This window comes from Buteo buteo, chromosome 24 (assembly GCF_964188355.1).
Source record: "Buteo buteo chromosome 24, bButBut1.hap1.1, whole genome shotgun sequence".
Classification (NCBI taxonomy): domain Eukaryota; kingdom Metazoa; phylum Chordata; class Aves; order Accipitriformes; family Accipitridae; genus Buteo; species Buteo buteo.
Window position 1 is genome coordinate 8,521,895 of NC_134194.1, and position 7,341 is coordinate 8,529,235.

The window sequence follows — 7,341 nt, forward strand, 5'->3', positions numbered from 1 at the left end:
GTTGGAAATGTGGTTGTTCAAGATATGATCAGGTAGTGTCCGGTGTCCCTTCTTCATCTTGTCTTGGGCAGTCTTTCTCACAAAGAAACGGGGAAAAAACATGATAAAATTGTGCAATCTGAAGGAAGAAAGGGAGAATGAAACCCCACCTTTCTTTGGATGCTTGGGTGTGAAATGTGTCCCCTCTCTTGTTTCACTGGTTTGCTTTGGTTGGATTTTTGGGGGTAGTTTTAACTTCCTTTCAAATTTAACTTAGTTGTCCAAATTTGGATCTGGAGATAGCTCTGTTTGCCAGAAGTGACACATATTAAGGGTCTTGGCCTATGCAGCAGTACTGTCTGACTTATGGGGTCTCTCTTGCTTTTTGGACTGAAAGCAAAAAACCTGAATGCAAGTAAACCTTGAATTGTGAAATGGACCGATGTATGTCCCTGGACTCCTAACCCTGCAACTAAGCCTTGTGCCAGATCTTGGCACATATGTTAATCAAAAGAGCAAGCTTTCGGGATAAGATCCCTGTGCACCATACCCATTGTGCTGATCAACCCCGTTTGATTCAGAGGAGAAAAAAACCTTATGAACTGCAGAATTGCTGGCACTGCTTTCTGTAGCACCTGAAAGTGTCTTGGAGATCTCCCAAACATGTAATGACCTGGTCTGATTCTACTTCTGTTACAGCTCAAGCACTGGAAGTCCTGGGGTCAGATCCTCAGCTGCAATAAATGAGCATTGCTCTGATTACAGTCAAAGATCTCTGCCAGTCGGCATCGGCTGAGGAGCTGGCTTCTCTTTTTTAAGGGAAAATGTGTGCAAATGTGGCTGGTAGCAAATAGGATACAAACGGCTCTGCATTTAGGCAAGGCAAGTAACAGTGTGGCGGGGGGAGTGAGAGGGAGAGGATGATAGCAAACACTTGAAGCAGCTGTCACTGCAGTTTAGATTATTTGAGTGAAAACACTTAGCCGCAGCACAAGTGAAAGATCTGTTTGTGTGGCTAAAGTTACCTGTAGGCTCGTTCCCTCGGAGGCGAACAGGGAGGGAATTGCTTTTTCTACTTTAAAAAAACACAAAAAAATTTTTTAAAAAAACCCAACAAAACAGAAATGAGCAACCCCCCCATGCTGGCGAGGTGGTCGTTGGGGTGCAACTGCTACACCCCCTGTACAATCCCCCCCAACCCACAGCAGCTCTGCATCTCTTTCCAGAGCAAATTGCTGTTTCTCAGCAGCTCGCTTTCTCTGCCAGTTTAATTTCAAGTCAGTTGGATTTCAGGCTTCCTCCTTTTAATCCCCACTTATTTCTTTAAACAGAAACAGTCAACTGTTTTGGGGCGAGGTGGATTAGTGGAAGCGTTGTGTGCGTTGGCAGTGAGCGATCTCGGTGTGGGAAAACCCCAGCGTGTTTTCTCCCAGTGCCAGATTAGCTCTGCCAGTCCCTGCCGAGTGAGGAAATGGGTCATTGCTAATGTTTAATTTTGTTTCTCCGAGATGGGCTGTGGCTGCCTTAGGTCCGTGTAGCTCTGCTATACTCAGTTTGTCACTCGTAAGCCTCTGTGCCTTTCAATAGCAGGATGATAGGGGTGACAGTTTTACTGAGCTAAAGTGGGTCAGTTGTGGGTTTTTTTTGCCCTTTTCAGATGACAGCCTGCATTCCTCGCTAAGACAAAAGTTTGCTTTATCCAAGTAAGACTTGCTGGATTGATAATCTAATTTGTTATCCTTTTGCTTCTCACTTAAAGCCCACAGTGGTACCTTATGAAATAGGCAATTGTGCAACCATCTGCCTTACCCATCCGAGGCTCAGGGCAAAGTTTTGGGGAATAGTTTTGTTAACTACCCCTTTAATGAAGCCTGTTTTCTTTGCTGACTTCTGAGTGCTTTTGGACGTGCTGCTTCTCTCTAAATGAGAAGAGGTAGGCCTAGCAACTTGGCTTTTGTGTGGATGAGGCGGTGAGTCCTGTCCCTTTTTTTTCTCCAGCTCAAGGCTTTGCTAGTGAATTACTGAAAATGTCATTCTGGCAAACCTCTGCCACGTTTCTGTGTGCTCCTGTGTGTTCGCACATCTGCGTGTGGGTAGCAGTGGATGCCAGCAGCTATGCCCGATGTGTGTTGCCTCTGCAGCTGGTCCGTGGTTTTCCACGGGACAGGAAACTTTCTGCAGTGATGGAGTCACTCCTGCAATGCCAGTGGTCAAGGTCCAGGTGCTTGTGCTCAGACCTGGGCACAAACTGCTGTGCCAACCCACGCAGGTGGTGGTTCTTCTTCTTGTTAACTGAAGAGCAATGCCAAAGCATGCCATGGCTGCCCTCCCAAACTTTTGCACTGATTTAGAAGTCAGTCATGTATAGAGTAGTTTATTCATCCTTTTCTCTTTGCCCCCCTTACACTTTCTTGGTCTGTTTTCTGAACAAACATTGACTTGTATAATTTTACTGGTTGTCAAGCTGTGGTGGAGTTTATTTGGCTAGTCACTTTTTGTTTTGCAAAATTAATTCGGTAAGGATAGATTCAAGTGACTGTGGAAGTCAGTGATGAAACATTATGTTCCAATTAGCTGGAATAATACAATTGCTCTGCTGTAACCTGCGGAATCTCTGCAGAGTCAATGAGAAGAATGCAAGCGAGAGGAGAGGAAGTTTTCAGTGACCTCTTGCCAAGGGGGGTGGTGATGGGACGGTCACTTGTCATCAATATACCTTCTTTGGAAAGGGCATCCTTCTTGGTCAGAGCTACGGAGCGTGACCAGGAGGCTGCTCCTGGCTTTCAGGAGCAGAGTCAGCACTTTTGGTGCATCTCCAAGGCACTTGGCTGTCCTCCCCTTCCAATTGCTAAAGGGTTCCCTTCCCCACCCTGGCAATGCAGACTTCCCACCGGGGAAGGCAAAAATTGTTCCTTCCTTTACAAATCAGGAAGAATAGAGGGGAAAGGAAAAGGAAGAGGTAATAGACAAAATCAGACGGGACAGAAGAACAAACCACAGCCTCTGCAGCAAAGTGGGACTGAATCAGTCCCTGTGTTTGAGTTGGTGTGTTCAGGCATTCATGGTTTTGAGCAGTTGGAGCTGCTTTTTTGTCATCACAAATGCTACCATGATAAAAATAATATGGCTTTCTGTTGGGATGAATGAAGAGCCAAATTTTATATTAGAGTAAGGTAGGATTTCAATGTTGTGCTAGGTTTAATAGCCTAAAAAATAGGTTCTGAGGATCACAGTTTTACCTATTTAGAGTTTATACCTCCACGTGGAAATGGCTGTTGTGGAGGCTAAACGGAAATTTTGTATCTGGGAGGATGGAGCTCTGCCTCTGCAGAGAGGATGAGCTGTCATGAATGTGGAGCTGCAGCCTGTGAGCAGAAAGGTGATCGAATTCCTGGGAGACAAACAGCTGGAGCTGTACTGACATACGGCTGGGGGCACGGATCTGGGGGTGGACGAGTCCCTTCTATAAATAATTGCTGAGGAATACAGCACACAGGATGCAAAGGACAGAAAACAACGCCAAGGACAAAAATGCACGACTAGGGAATACGCTGAGAGAGTGAAATGAATCATACAGCGAAAAACAAACCAGAACAGGGGAAGGTTCTGGGGTTACAGCAAATAATGATGCACTTCTCCTGTAGAGAGCCTCGAATGAAAGGCACTTGGTGAAAGTGCTTTATAAGCTGTACACTGGATTGAATTCCCACTGAGGCCCATAGAATTGCTCCCATTTATTTTTTTTAATGAGTTGATTTGGGCCTTGCTGGCCACATTTTGATCCCTTGTGCTTTGTGAATGTTTTCTTACTCTACTGGGCAAATGTATCAATTGGTTTCAGTTGGACTGTTTGAGCACCAAGACTCTGTTAATTGTGAGTTAGGATATTCCTGTTGTTGTTTAGGATCGTAAGCTGTCACAGGTTCAAGAACCTCTTTGCCTACCAGAGTTTTAGAAAGGATTTCTCTTACCAGCACAGACACGTCCCAGTGCAATGCTGGGTACGGCTGTAGCTGGGGGAGTAATACTTTAAGGAAAGATGGAGAGCTAGAAAATAGAACCTATTTGCAAATGTGGGGAGAACTCGGCAGATGTTTTTAGCTGAGAAATCAAGACTGATGGGGGAAACTTGTCCAAGCAAGACTCCCCAATCTTTTGCTTCAAAGCAGCATAAGAAATTCACCTGTATTAGACATATCACCTAAGTAACACTAAGTCTTTTATCTGCTAATGATACCAAGCAAGTCAAATATTTGTAGCTGACTCAAAAATATTTATATATTTTATATTTTTTTAGCCTTGAAATGGAAAAGACCATTTTGCCCTCATGTCTTAAAAAATGCCTAGCTGATAGTAGTAGGAATCTGAGGCAGCAGAATGCTGTTAGCGGAGACCGCACAAGGGTCAGGTTTGGACCCCCATCTCCAAAGTGCTGCTGGATCTTTAACTCTTCCAGTTTTTTTGGTTTGGTGTGTTTGTGTGGTGGGTTTTTTTTTTGTTTGGTCCCCCCCCCACCTCCCCAGACCTTCTGGTTAGGGTAGTACCAGGACACTGACAGGTCTTTGGGTTTTCCTTCTTTCCTTCTAAATTATTAACCCCAACTGTTTATTTTAAAGTTTATTGTGACCATGTACCACGTAATTGCAGATCTGAGTGTAAATCAGGGAAAGGCACCTGGGGCTTGAGTTTTATGGTCAATAAATAATCAGGAGAATCTGGGAGCTGCAGTGTGGTAAGCAGTATATATGGGCTAAAGGGGTAGGACACTAAAAATGCAATGAAACAGGAGAGTGGAGAAAAAAATAACTAATTAATGCTTATTGAATAAAACTATTCTGCTCTTGGTCTGTGAGAATTAGATTTGGAAAGAATTAGATTTAGAAGAGACTCGAGCAAGCTGATTCAGTGACATGGGTTTTGGTGTAGCACTGAGGCTGGTGGTGTTTGCAGAAGCACAGACACCAAGGTCATGTCTTTGAACTACACATGTTTTTGATGGGAATAAAAATGAAAGACGTTCCTGGTGTCTTTGAACTGGTATCAAAAACAAGAACTAGAGGTCACACAGTGACAGTGAAGGAATGGTTGCACCCGAAATATTCGTGACAAAAATTTCTTCAGCTGGGCAGAGCTTGGTACCACACAAGAAATGAGCTGCTTAAAAATACCCTGCAAGAAAACTCTCAAAGGGAGCAGGATGGGTTTGTATTAGGACAACAGTACTGCAGCGTGTAAATTAAATCTGGTGTTGTGTTTGGAGCGATGGCCGCGTTTGGAGCGATGTCTCAAAGGTCTGCTGTGGAGAGCAGCAGCAGCTGTGTCACTGGAAGCCACCAAAAGAGGACATGGGGCCAGAGAGGTTACCTCCACACCGTGGGATGCTCCTCTCCCACACAGCTGGTATGATAGAGGACTGGTGAGGTGAGAGAGGTGATGGGAGGCATGTTAGAAGTTTAGTACTGGTTTCTGCCTTCCCCCTGCTCTTTCGCAGTTTGTCCTGGAGTCTTCACCCTTGCAGACGTCTCGGGTCCCTGCAGCACAGCTGCGTGGTGTGCCAGCATCCCTCTGTGCTGCGACACGTGGTGGGCGTGCGTCCAGCCGTGTGAGGGAGGGCAAAGGCTCCCGGGATGGGGCTGTTGGTGGGGCCGTGTCTCCTAGCAGGGCTCCTTCCAGCGTGGGGCTCTGCTGCGGCTTCTTGTGTGTTGGGGGATGTAACGTGTCTGCAGCAGGGGGGCCTGGAACGAAGAGACTGCCTGAGGTAATAAAGGCATCACAAGGAGGGTGTCTGAGGTGGCAAAACTGAGCCACAGATCTCGAAACAGTTTATAGAAGTCAAGTATCTAGAACACCCAGTATTTTTTCCCTACTCTGGGCAGCAGCACAGTGAGAGCCGAGACCACTGGCTGTTTCATCCATCCAGCCCCAGCTATGGCTCTTCCCTTCCCAGGTGTTACAGCTCAGCTGAAGCAGAGCCTCTCTGAACTTAGCTGAGCTTGAGGAAAAAGTTTGCATTGATTGTGGATCTGTTGTTGGTTTATTCACAGTATTGACCTTCACTGGCCGCTTCCTCGCCCTTCCCTGTTATGTCTTCCTCCTGTCTGTGCTTCTGTCCTCGTTATCCATCCAGGAGGAGTGTCTCTTAGAAAGGGCTGTTGCTCTTGATGGTTGACAAAAGGAAGGGCATTTGTCCTTTTGTCTATCAGTGTGATAAGCAAATCCAGTGCCAGTCATTTGCATGCAGAGGGGACCATTTCATTAAGAATTTCATTAAGATGGTAATGTTTAATGTTTCCTGGAAAAAATGAGTTTTTAGGTTGTTCAATTATATAATTAAAGTCAGAGAATTAGAGAAGATTGCAAGCTGCTTGCATAATGTGGGCAAGTTTAATGGTAAAACTTGTAAATAAGTTCAAAGGAAATGAGCTTTCTTTATGTTACTTGCCTTGAATGGAGTTTGTCTCCTGCAAGGGTGAGGGATATGGAGGAGGGCAGATGGGGAGTTAACAGGCTTTGACAGAGGAATGTATTAGCAGACAGATCTCATTTTTCTCTGAGTTTGAGCAACAGGAGACAGGTGACCTGGTAAAACGCAGAAAGCGCTGCTAGACAGCCAGGCTCAGCCAGCCTGCTGCGTGAGCCGTACCAGTTGGCTCTGGAAATCGTGCCTTGCGGAGGCTGAGATTTAAGAACATTTCTTCCACTTTATTTAGCACTGCACTAGGTTACAATGGCATTGGCCTAGTATTTTGCAAACTCGTGTTAATCCGTTCCCTGTGATGTTATATCTCTGTTCCCACCACGAATGGAGTTGAAATGCTGCACGTATGTTGTGCTAGAACTGGCTGCCTGCTCCGTGTGTGTGCAAGGGGGGAGCATCCAATGCTGACCTGAGCGAACGCCAAGAGCACATATATAACCAGGCTTGTAAAGTGGAGTCAGGGTGTGTGAGATGTGTACACATGTATATGGCTGTATCTACATACATGCACAACATATGTATATCTGAGAAGAACAAATTCAAACACCGTAGCATCAATTCCCTAGGCTAACAGAATATGCCCTATCTGCTTTGCTATAGAATAGGTTTCCTTCAGGTCTAAACTCGGGGCAGTGGGAATGGTTTAAGAGGGATCCTTTCCTCTGCGGGGGACAAACTCTTAAAAGATACCTGTGCCCCATCAACAGTCTCCACCGCAGCAGGCTGAAGTCCTCCTGTCTCCTCAGTCTGCCTAAATCCTACCTGCTAGGAGGGGCTCTCCCAGTCACACCTTGGGTTTCCCAGAGCACTAGAGGAGCTGAACCTGGAGTTCATTAGTGTCCAGATGGCTCATTAGACTCCCTGACTCCTGTCCTTCACCAAAA